Source organism: Heterocephalus glaber, unplaced genomic scaffold, assembly GCF_053883595.1.
Source record: "Heterocephalus glaber isolate CG9 unplaced genomic scaffold, H.glaber_assembly_v1.0 deba00000546, whole genome shotgun sequence".
Taxonomy (NCBI): Eukaryota; Metazoa; Chordata; class Mammalia; order Rodentia; family Bathyergidae; genus Heterocephalus; species Heterocephalus glaber.
The window spans coordinates 17,705,499-17,718,538 of NW_028258147.1; the positions used below are offsets into that span (position 1 = coordinate 17,705,499).

General features: G+C 37.0%; 1 protein-coding gene and 1 pseudogene across 2 annotated transcripts in view; one reads left to right on the forward strand and one right to left on the reverse strand.

The window, feature by feature from the left end:
* Cttnbp2 (cortactin binding protein 2) overlaps positions 1–13,040 on the forward strand; it is a 454,755-nt gene that overhangs the window by 97,246 nt on the left and 344,469 nt on the right. The gene's annotated exons all lie outside the window — the stretch shown is intronic.
* Positions 3,924–6,671, reverse strand: LOC101708753 (vacuolar protein sorting-associated protein 4B pseudogene; annotated as a pseudogene). Its single transcript, XR_015448727.1, has one exon. The product of XR_015448727.1 is annotated as a vacuolar protein sorting-associated protein 4B pseudogene (transcript).

Below are 13,040 nucleotides of genomic sequence, written 5' to 3' on the forward strand. Positions count from 1 at the left end.
TGAAAAGTAAGCATTCTCATTTATTAAAGATACAACATGGCACTTTATTTTAGAGGGTTTTTTTTTTTTTAAGTTGCATAAAATTCACGAGAGCTTCAGTCCATATTAATCAGATAAAAATATTGCCTGCTGAGGCTTGGGAAAGAATTCTATTGATTTCTCATCCCTACCTTTTTACTTTCAGAAATTGGTGGGGTTATTGAACTTTCCCTTTTTAACCTTTATGCAGGTAATGACACCAGCTTCGTGTAAAATGGGAAGACAATGTCAGAGTTTTTCGAGAGGGTAAATTGTAACACATTGCTCTGGTTTTTTGGAGCTTGAAGTTAGGCACACACATTTTCAGTGACTCCAGTTTTTTCTTTGTCTTTCTGGACTAGCTGCTGCAGATTTTGCTCGCTAGCACATGCTGCCAGCCAGGTTCTTATATAAACAGTGACTGCTCTGTCTCTTACTGGGACCCTCTAATTACAAGGCTAAGTTTGAAGATTACAACTTATTTTGGCTCACAGGGTGGTGACTCAAGATTTAATTCTCTCCTCAGGCTATCTAATTAATAAAACTCTAATTTTTGTAAGGATACATTCAGCAGGGGTTTAAATAACTAGTTCTCAAAGAGCCCTATTTTGCTATTGTCAAAAACTGTTCTTTAAATCTGCTAAAAATATCCCAGAATACAGTAAATGGAATGCATAGCCTCCTCCCCTTGTGAAGACCTGGTAAGTTCCTTGTGCATTAGGCTGTTTTAAATATATATCAAGAGGAAAGAGAAAAATGAGAAAAATTTTTGACACCAAAAACTATAGGGCTTGAGTGACTAAAGTTGTGCTTTCACCATTCAAAAGGGTTGGAAGAAGAAACAGTTCAAAATTTTGAGGCTTATCATTTCTTCCTTTCTTAAAGTGCATATATTCTGCCTGAATAAATGAATTTCACTACAAATGAATTTAGTGAGAGGTACATTTTTCTTCCAAGAAATAAGGGAATTTTCCTTTCAATTTCACTTTAATTATCTTCTACTATTATTAGCAGTAAAATGATAGGAAGTGTAATTGATTAGTGAAAACAAACAGAAATTGCACATGAAGGTCAAAGAATATCCCATTATTTTGAAAAGATTCACAAAGGTTTGTGGCAATTACCATCCACTAACCAAATGTTATGCTTGATGCAATTGCAGAACTTTGTGTCTCTGGTGTACTGCAAGGAAACTGGCTCATATATTTTTTATTATTATTATTCAGGAAGAAAATATATCTCTGAGCATTTTATATGTACCAGATTGTAAAATTAGGCTCACATACTTTTAATTTTATTTTAGAAAAATTACAGGTTCATTTAATGAAAATCTTCTGTTGAACATCTTCTATGTGACAGTGTGCTAGGTACTGAAAAACAGCATGGAATGAAACAGACCAAAAATCTGTTTATTGAGTGTGCATTATAACAGAAGGACACAAAAAAATTCAAAATATAAGTAAATAAAATTTGCATTGTATTAAATAATAATAAGTGCTAAGGAGAAAAAGTAGGAATGGGAAATATGAAGTATGCTAGGGAATTGTAGAGGGTGACCAGAGAAGGTCTAGTTGAGGTGTTGACATTTGTACTAAAACAGGAGAGAAGTGAGGACTTGATATTAGGAGGAAGAACTTTATAAAGAGAGGACCAATGCAAAGGCCACTAAAGGTGAGGCAATTTGTACAGGCTTGGACACATCAAGGAAATCAGTGAGATTGATACAGATTGATACAGAGTGAGCAAAGAAGAAAGGGGTTGGAGATTTTCTTGGGACCCAGGCATCATTCTGGGTTGTATACATTATTATAAGGACTTTAATTTTTGCTCTGAGTAAGGCCCCTTTTTTAATAGATGGAGGATTAAGGTTGGAGAACAAGAAGTTCTGACATTTATAATAGGATTACTCCAGCAGCTGTTTTAAAAATAAGATGAGGTGTGGCAAGATTAAAAAGCAAGAAGAGAATGATCACTAGAAGCAACTAGAAAGAAGGGACTGCCATTGACTGAGATGGACTGTGAGAAAAATGAAGTTGCGGAGAAATACTAGCACCATTTTGAAAATGTATAATTTGAAAGATTCATATAAAACATTTGAGTGAGATATTGAATTTGGATTTCAGAGATGACTTCAGGTTGGTATTTATGTAAGTGGTTTTTTTCTCCATGGAGAGAGAGAGAGGGAGAGAGAGAGAGAGAGAGAGAGAGAAGTTTTCAACATATACATGGTATATAGGTATATACAGCCACAAGATTGAAGTCTCCAAGAAAATGATTAAAGATGGAAAAAAGAAGTCTGAGTCTTTGGTGTTGTCAGCACTAATTTTGGGGAGATAAAGGAACATGATAATAAAACAGACTGAAAGAAAGTATTGACAAAGGCTAGGGAAGAACCAAGCAAGTGTGGAGAGTTAATCCATGGTCCTCTTCTTTGCCTTGGAAGAACACTGTACACAATTAAATATGCAAACACTGTAGTAGAGGAAATCCCCATAAGAGAAAATTGGGGAAAAAGCCACACAAAGCAGGACAGTTGACAGATTGCAATGCAAGTCTGATCACAAGTGAAGTGATGAGGGGAAAGGTGGAGTGGATCCAGTTTAAAGAAGGTTCAGCAAGTCTGTTGGGAAGTCTTCAAGTCAAAAGCTGCCATCTGCTGAGTGCTAGATCTCACAGGCATGATCTGCCCTAACATTCCTGCCACATGAGCCCATTGAGAGGTCTGGTCTTGATAAAAACATGATAATGGATCTCAAATACAGTAGACTGGAATTCTTGATCAGTTAATTTCCTTTCTTTGTGGACATGTTTTTATGTCTGGCAAATGTGGCTGATCCAATTATTCATTGCCGTATAATAACCAACCCAAAGATTTGTATCTTTTTTTAAAATCTTTTTTTAGCAATAGTAGGTTATACCAATTTACTTCACATATATTTCAAGCCTATGATTTCCATTTAATATCAACAGAAACAATCTGTACAGAAAATCCAAAGGCAACCATATAGCATACATGTAAAATGTGCAAATATACTTTAAAATGTGAGTTACTGGATACCATTTGCAAGGTAGAATTTTATAGTAATTAAGAACTTCATCTCATTCTAGCTAACTTAATCTTTTGCATGTTTAGCCAATGCAAATGTACAAGGCACAATTTAGTGTTGATGCTCAAGTGTGTAACACACATCCTCAGATTTGAAGAACTTAAAATAACATAATGTCATGTTTATATTTTATTGTTTAATGAGACACTTGATTTCTAAAGCTTCATAAAGTATTACAGTTATAACATATATGTGACCAGGACAAACCTCCCTGAACTTAAAAGGAAAAAGACCCTTGCTATCCTATATTAAAAACAAATTATATATGTGTATGTATATATATATATATATATATATATATATATGTACACACATACCCCACATGACACACAGGAAACTTCCCATAATCCAAAGTGATACCATTTTCTTATTATCAAAGGTTCCCATTACAGTATTTCATGACTGTTTTTAAAAATTCATACTTATTTACCACCTGTTTTTGTCAATCTTTACAAAAAGACACTGATATGGACAATTTTCTTCTTCAAGGTAAAGACAATGCCTAATATAGTAAGTCATTCTCTTGAGACTGCACAGTGGAAAGTTCGTTCAGTTAAATATGAAAACTTGCTGGCTTTAAAGAAATTACTAAATAGAAAAAAAAATCAACCTATTAAAAATCAGTAAGAGCACTGGCTATAACACAATTCAATTTCTAAACCAATCACAGCAGTGTTCTTTGTTGTTTTATTGCCCATCCCTGAGAGTAAAGATTCTTCCATTTTTAATTTTTTAATAAAGAAAATAATTTTTACAATGTTAAGAATGTTTATGAAAATGCTTTCAAAATATAAAGCTATTTAATTTTATTAAAAAAAAAAGATAAAGACTCTGCAAAGACTACCACTCATAAAAACTCTTAAGTATTTGTAGGTCAATCAATGTTCAATACTCTTTTTAGTGGGTAATATCTATTTTTTATGCCATTCACATATTGCTCATTTCCTTATAACCCACTATTTTATAATTTTTGTTTTTGGAAGTATTTAATAGGTGACAGAGGAAAAGTACAATACAAAACTTAGAGGAACTCTGGAGAGAGACGTATTTTCTCTGTGGTAAAAGAGTTTTACTGGAAATGATCTCATTGCCACTCAAGAAAGGCATAAATATCGGTGAAAGCAGGAATACATATAGTAAACATCTTCCTTGCTGTCTTTGGTTTAGCATTCTTGGCCAAAATCTTCTGTAAACTTCTTTAATTTCAACAAGTTGTGTTCATTGACTGTGGGTTTTGTGTTAGACAGTGACCGCAACATATCCGACATGGAAACAACTGGCTCCAAAAGTTTATCTCCAAGGACATCCATCCATGTCATTTCAATGGCACCAGGGTCCCCCGGAGAGCAGGGTGTCAGCAGATCATCTACGATGTTGTTGGGGTCAGCTCAGGAAGGTCCACGAACCCTTTTGAAATGAGTAGCTGATTGCACTTTTCTAACAGGCTGCATAAGCGCATCACAAACAATAATACTTATATCTGCCCCTGAATAACCATCAGTTTTATTCCCAAGTTCTCGGAAGTCTGCTTTCTGTTAGACTGTTCTGAGTGGTTCCCAAGTGCAATTTAAACATTGGTGCTCAGGCATGGGCTTCTGGCAAAGGAATGTAGATTCGTTTCTCAAATCTCCGCTTAATGGCAGAATCCAGAACCCAGGGTATGTTTGTAGCTCCCAGAACCAAAATTCCATCATTGTCCACACCAACCCATTGCATTTGCACAAGAAACTCTGTTTTAATTCTACGTGCAGCTTCACTTTCATTTTCACTTCTTGAACCACAAAGAGAGTCAATTTCATCAGTGAAGATAATGGAAGGCTTGTTCTCCCTGGCAAGCTGAAATAAATTCTTAACCAGTTTTTCACTTTCACCTAGCCACTTAGAAACAAGATCAGAGGAAGATATTGAAAAAAATGTTGAGTTGTTTGCTTCTGTTGCTACAGCTTTGGCTAAATAGGATTTTCCTGTTCCAGGCGGCCCAAATAATAGGATTCCTCTCCAAGGTGTCCTCTTGCCTGTAAAAAGATGGGGAAATTTAACGGGCAAAATCACAGCCTCTTTAAGTGCTTCTTTGGCTCCTTCAAGACCAGCAACGTCGCTCCATTTCACATTTGGTCGCTCAATAACGATGGCACCTTGAAGTTGATTCTGTAGTTTCTTTTTTTCAGGATCATCAAATTCTCCTTCCCCATCACTGTCATTCCCTTTCTCATCAGCTGGACTTGGCTGTCCCTCTTTCACTGGCTTCTGTGGGGTTTTCTCTCTTTTCTTCAGATACTCCTTTAGTTTTTCTGCTTTATCAAGATATTCTGTACACTTTGCCCTGATGCTTTGCTTGGCTTTATCACCCTGTGCTTCATATTTAACTACATGAAGAAAATACTGTACAGCATGTTGACAGAGTTGAAGGGCTTCCTCATAATTCCCAGCTTTGTCTTCTTGTGCTGCTTTGTTAGCAAGATCTATTGCTTTCTGGAGGTTGGACCCAGTGGATGCCATGGCGGAAATCCCAGGCGGTTCTCTGGGGACGAATGAGGGGCGAGGAGAACCAACAGCAACGACGTCGAATCGCTTCCAGTGTAGCCGCCGCAAACCTCCGGAGACTGGTGTCTCTCATACCGCAAGCGACCACCTCCGTAACGGAATTCGCGAAACAAAACCGCACTCCACCAGCCGTGGGACCCTCTTCATAAAACTTCCGCAATTCCGAGCCCTTCTGGGCTCTGGCACCGCCTCTGGCAAAAGAACTTCCGTCTTCCTCATCAGCACGCGCGCTACAGTCACTCAGTGTGCGTCTTGTCCAAAGATTTGTATCTTAAACTAACAACTTATTATGTATAATGGTTGTGTGAACTGACTGGGCTCAGCAAGTTGGTTCTTACCTGATATCTGTCATTCAGCTGCAGTCAGAGCTTGGTTAAATCTGGAGTCTTTCAAAGGCTAGACGGGACTGAAAGAATAAAAGGCTTCTACATCCACATGCCATTTCCATGTGACTTCTTAGGCAGCAGAGGGCTCCAAGAGACAGGAATTTCTAGTCTTCTTCTAGAACTTAAAGTGTTATTTCAACTACATTCAGTTGCTCAAAGCAAAGACAATCTAGTCCAGTATGGGAATGAAGGATTAGATGCTAGTTCTCAATGTTGGGGCTGGGGGAGGTGACGTGTACTTGCCTGGCTGTCTTTGGAGAAAAGCTACTTTAAGTAAACAACATGTTTGAAAGAAGGAGAAAGCAATCTTATCAAATGCTACTGAAAGGTGATTGAAAATGAAGCAGAGACATACTTAACAATGTTACTTTAATAAAAGTCTCTGTAATATCATAGTTAAAAGTGTAACTAAAGTGGTTGGAAGAGAGTATGGAAGGGGAACACATTGAGATAGATCCTGTTGACAAGTTTTTCAAGGAGTTTTGTTCCAAAAGGAATGGCAAAAATGAGATAGCAGCAGAAGCAGGGAAAGAGATCAAGAGAGGGTTATTTTAAACTGTGAGAAGTAACAATATAAATATGGTAATGATCAAGTGAAGAGGGAGTAAATGATGATAAGTGAGAAAAAAGAAAAAAAAATCACCAAATAATTTCCTCAAGGAAGAGTATGGGATTAAAGTACAAGTGGATATTTGGGTCTTCATCAAGTAGTACAAGGACAGCTCATGAGTACGGATATATTGCTGAGGCATTTCTTTTCTGATTACATGTCTTTTCTCATTAAAATGTGAAACAAGATGAGGCGCTGTGAATGAGGATAGGGAGAAAATGTTGAAGTATTTCAGAGAGGCCTGGAAGTCATCCCAAAGAGAGGGAGAAGGAATTGTTTAGGGGTTAGAATGATTGCTATGCAACTTCATGGACTTTCTCTGACCATTAAAGGGTAACCAATGAGCATCAGTCTGAATTTTATTCATGCATCTCAGCAACACATTTCAAGCATGGACTAGAAGGAGAGATGAATTTAACCTACAGTGTTGGTCAGTCAAGGAGTAAAGTAAGAGAGAATGAACCAAGAGAATCATTGGTATATTCAACAGAATAATTATAATAATAGAGCATGAATAATACATTCATTACCAAAGTGGTGTCCATCTCAAAATGCTATAATTCTGTGCTTGTGGCTTTTTAAATTCTGTTAGTGTGTAAGACCGAGGGCCTTACCAAATGCTCCAAGGAGCTGACTGCAGCGAAGAACACCTGGGAAGGAACCCACCAGACAAGTTGGAAAGTAAAACAGACCTTTATTAGTCTGGCCAGACGGCACTCCCAAAGCAAAGTAGCTTAGAGAGGCAACTGCTCAGAGTCCGAAGCTGTTTTTAGAGGGGGTCTCAGGGGAAGTTGGCAAGCAGAAATACAAAAGCGGAGGAGAGAGATAAAACAGACCTTTTACAGATTGTCCTTAAGATAACATATTCAGATATGGAGTTGGGCAAGCATGACAGAACACTACGCACACAACAGACCTTCCTGGCACAACAACAAGCACATCCCTGGAACTTGATGTCTACTTGGTGATCCGTAACAGAAGCAGAAAGTTGGAGCCCTATTACAAAGATGGAGTAACTGTTGTTCAGTCTTACAAGTGTTTTATTTTTTCCATCACTCAATAAATTAAAACTTTCCCACATTTGAACAGCCATGCCAGAAGGCAGTGAATTACTTAGCTTGGGAAGTATGCATGCTGAGCAGATACTATGTGTGAGATGGCTAAAAGAGTTCATACTTCAGGAAAATCTTGGCCTAGAATATTCTGGGGGGTTGATGGGACTTAGCTCTGACATTCTATGACTCACCTAAGGATTAATTGTGCACCTGTTATTTGTAGTTCTCAAGAAGAGCTGCTAAGGGATTTACAAAGATATATTTGACAAAACTCCAAGATTGTTATATTTTAGTATTTTTAAAGTAAGTTTAGAATATAGATGTGCTTAGGCTTAAGTATTTAGAAGTTAATTAGAGTTGATTACTTATCTACTAGTTCTGCTCATATGCAACTGCCATGATGGACAAGTCCCATGTTTGCCCTGACCCTATTGCATTATCAGTAAACTCCAGTGTTGAATAGCTCTGTCTCCCAGACTTAGGTCTGAGGGAGGGAAATGGCTTGTTTTACCTTAATAACATATCTAAAAAATGGTGGATACAAAGGATTTTCTTATGCAGAGTCACTGGCAACCCCATTTGCTGCCGTGTAAACAAAATCATAGTCTTCTTTGTGTGAAAGCAAATGTCAGCAGTATCTAGGCCACTTCTACATTCAGCCCCCACAATGAACTGAGCACAGCTGATGTATTCATTTCAGACAGTACTGATTGCTGCAGATGGACTTTTCATTCATCAGTTGGCATGTTCATTAACTTGGCAGAAATGATTGGTTTAATTGCGTCATTTTCTGGTCATTTTATATAGAGAGTCCTGGTGTTACTCTAGATATTTTGCACCTTCCGGCAAAAAAAAAAAAAATCACCAACATAAAAGTTTATTACTCTTGATATTTGTATCATCCAGAGGACACTGATTCATGATTAAATACAGTATATGCTGGCAGAGTAGAAAGGCCATAAAGAGGGCTTTTTCCATAAGTTGTATAGTAATGATTGCTATAGTAGTGTCTAGTTAGGGTGGAATTATCCTCCTTCCATAAACAAAAAGGGGTATCAATGACAAAAATTATTCTCAGTTTACTGCAGTGTTCCATTTCTGTAAAATCCAATCCGAATGTACAAAAATATGCATTGGAGGAAAAGGATATATAATATGAAAGAATCTTTTATGATATGCAAATTTGTGCCCTAGAACTCCTATAAATATTACAGCTGTGTTTTTAAACTGCTCAATTTAAGAAAAAATAGATTTTTATATTTATTGCATAACATGAGTTGCACACATACTATTTATAATTGAAACATTGAAAAAGTGGAAGATAGTGTGGGTCAAATTGCACACTGCAAAGGTCATCCTATAAAAAAATCAGCATGAGTTAGGGGAGCAGACAAAGCCAGATCTATAGCTCAGGTGATCAGGTGGACAGGCAAGCAGGCAGGTAGGTAGGTGGGCCCAACAGTGAAGAGGTGGGTAGGCAAGCTGGCAGCCTATTCCCTCCATGTACAGGGGAGGACTGGTAGGCAAGTTTCAGAAAATGGCAAGACAGACTGGCACCCAGGAGACATCAGAAAATGTGAGTGGTTGATGCCAATGTTGAAACAGAGGCTGTTTGCTTGCTTTGTCTGTGTGGGCAAATCACCTGCTACACGTGGGCAATCCTGGCTCACAGGCTTACAAGAAGCCAGAAAACATCAGGAGCTCAAACAAATTCTACCCTTGATTAGAGATGCTAAAATCATCCCCAGAATAGCCTGGTGACTAGTAAGAAGTGGATCACTAACAGAATTCTCTGCGTCTTTGAGAGTTGATGATAGCAGTTGATGAATGCAGAGCTCTTCATTCTCTTCCAGGGACTTCAATAGTGTGACATGTGCCACTGGACATTGAAACAAGTGTGAGGCTCAACAAAGAGGCCAGATGATCCATGTTAATGTTACAGAAGACCTGATGGGGTTGGAAGTCAATTTCTCTTGAACTTCCTGCTTGGATATTACTCAGTTAAACATGAATCAATAAACCTGTGGCTAATATGTTTGAATTTATGAAAAAAGGATTGATTGAACTGGAAACATTGAAAAAATAATGTAGTAGGTGTCAGGAAGTGTTAGATCTTCATAAAAGCATCAGGGAGTTGGTTTGGAAGTTTCTTTTCCACCTGGGCCCAAGTGCCAGTCTCAATATTCTGAGGATTCTCAGGGCTACCCTTAACATTCCACCAAGAGCTCACAACTAAATAGAGGCACAGTAGAAACAGGACCCATGGGGCCAGATGAGGCTTCAAGTGATTCCTTGATATAAAGATCGTTTGTTGATAATTCTCAGTGATTTGAATGGGTATTGTCCTTCCTCCGAGAGGTATCCATCCTCTTAACAAACCTATATGTCTCAGCTCTTATGTGATACTATGGGTTTATAAGTTTTGGCTGAGGAAAGTAGAAAGCAAATGGAGTTATCTAGTCCCAGGTGGTAGAATCTGCTTCCAGAGTATATTTATTCATTGTTTTAATGAATTTTCTGAGCACTAGCCATTGCGAATTCTATGTAGCTGCAAAGACATAGTAGACATAGAGTGAACAGAATAATACCTCTCACCTTACTTCCTTCATAGAGTCTCATCTTCTCACTTCTATTAGGGTATTCTAAATCTTCATTGGTAATTTATATTTTAAAGCTTGCCAAAGCTTCATTTTTGGCCTTTTGCTGTTGTACTCTCTCCTCCCTCAGTAATCTCAACAATTCTCCTAGCCTCAGTGATCATCCATGCACCAATGAGTTCCAAATAAAAAATTCTACCTTGGCAGTTCTCAAAAATATAGCTCTTGAGCCAACAACAACAGTATTATTTGTATACTTCTTAATGATTCAAAGTGTCACCCCTCTATCCCCAGATTTATGAAATCAGGAGCTCTAAGGGCTAGGTCCAGTAATCTGTGATTTAATAAGCTCCACCGGTGATTCTGATGCTTCCTCAAAGCTGAGAATGGTTTTGATTTGTGCTATTTTTCCACACTCCATGCTTGGGTAGCCAACCAACTACAACTTCAAGGGTGTCTAACAGACATCTCCGGAATGGAAACCAATATCTTCCTCGATCCATCCCCCAACCCACTCCACTTCTGGTATTCCATGTTTCAGTGAATGACATCATCACTCAGTTTCTTAAGCTGGAAATCTAAGAGTCATACCTGACAGCTGCTTCTACCTTCCTCCACATTCAGTTTGTCACCGTACTGTGTTTAATTCTACCCCCAGAGTGTATTTGACACCTGCCTGTTTTTTTCCATCACCAATACCATTACTCTGTTCTCAGTCAACATCATCTTCTGCCTGGACTGCTGCAATCTTATCAGCATCTCTATAGCCTATTTTGGCTCACAACAATATACTCATATGCTTTCCAGTTTTGATTACATCATGCCTTGGCTTAAAGCCCTTCAAGTACCTGAATCTTTAATAAGTTCTATAAAACTAATGCTTCTCAGGTTGTAACTGGCAAATTACTGAATTAGAATCTCTCAGCATAGGGCTTAAAAATTTGTATATACATTTAGTATCTTGTAAAGTATCCAATCACAGTTAATCCTTATAAACTTCATTTTATAAAATGTTTAATATTATCCAGTTTTCAGCAGTAAATACTGTTCTCTTTCACTAAAAGCCGAGGAAGAGTTTAATTACTGTATAATTTCAAGAAGACTTGTTAATAAAAAGATTTTATGTTTAAGTCACCCACATTTTAAAAAATTTGTTATTTTCATCAAAATATATTACTAAAATTTATGATGGTAACTTGGTTCATTAAAAATATAATATTAATAGTAATATGGTTAGACAAGTTTAAAATTTAAACCTATTTGTATATTTTATAAATAAACATAATATGATAATTAACAAAATATTTGAGCACAAAATATATTACACAGGGATAAATATCTGAGGCATATGGTGGGGTAGAAATATGACCTCACAAAGAAAAAAGAAAGTTGAAAAATTTCTAAATGTGAAGGAAAACATCAATATATTTCAAATGGATTATGGTAGTTATCAAATTATAGTATTTGACTTATTATGACATACTTAAAAAAGAACTATAATAGTTTTAATTTTGGATTTCACTTTTCACAATATTTAAGAAATTTAGACCACTGTTCTAACTGTTTGGAGCATGTTTCTCCTTCTCAGCTGGATGAACTCTTGACCAATTTTCAAGTATGAAAAAATTTAATTTTATTTGTAAGTAGGCAAATTAGACAGTATATTCCTATGGATTGTTGGAAATTAAGTTATTGTCCAAATTGTAACAAGTTTAGTACGAGTGACTCCTGTTTGTCTATTACCCCAGAATAAAACTCAAAACAAAACAAAAAAGTGGTAGTCTCCAAAAACATGAGTAAAAATATGGTCACTAATCTCTAAATGCCTGGTGACCTAAGTAAAATCAATCCCTCTTCACTTAAAATGACTCTTACCCAGACACATTTCTGAGTAGATAAGAATGTAAGAATATGTAGGAAAGTAGGCCTCCACAGGAAGTATCCAAAATCCAAGAAGTCTGAGATTTTCTAAGAATTATCCCATTGTTGAGAATTTGGTAGAAATTAGGATTTCGTGCTTTCACAGCAGGGGTCTGGAGTTAATCTACTCTGGTTAGAATGCTCCCCATCCTTTTTCTGCATGCAGTGTTTCTGCCTTCTGTTATCCTATATTTCTTTCCCTGTTAAACAGATGTAGTTGGTGAAAACATATTCTTCTTTTATCTTACAATATTTTTCCTGCACTCCTTTAGTAGTGTAAAGGATTTTTTTGTGATTTTGCTTTATTTGTTCTGTTGAAGTTGGACCTAGTGGGGAAAAGGAATCAAGTAACAAAGCCAAAAATATTAAACTGAATACTTCAAAGAATGCAAAATACTAATAACAAAAAAATAATAATAACAAGAAGAATGGAAAATTCACAGGGCAAATATGTGGAAATTAGGGGGAAATGAACCTTGCATTAAAGCAGGAAAGAGAATAAATATAAGTAAGTAAAATATATAATAATGAATGTCACAGGGGACAAAAGCAAGGAAGAAAAACTGCATGGGAGGAAGTGAGCCATATGATTCTCTCAGGAAGTAGCAATAAAAACTAAAGAAATAGCCTGCCAAAGACCCTGCAGTGGGAGCATGCCTGGCAAACATTACTGACATCCATGTGGCTAGAGCTGAGTGACTAAAGGGAAGCAACAGAAGTTAAAGCCAGAATTGAGAGCGGACTTGCTTATTGAGAGTACTTAGGTTTTTATCTCAAGTGTGCTGGAACGTCTGTTGTTGGGT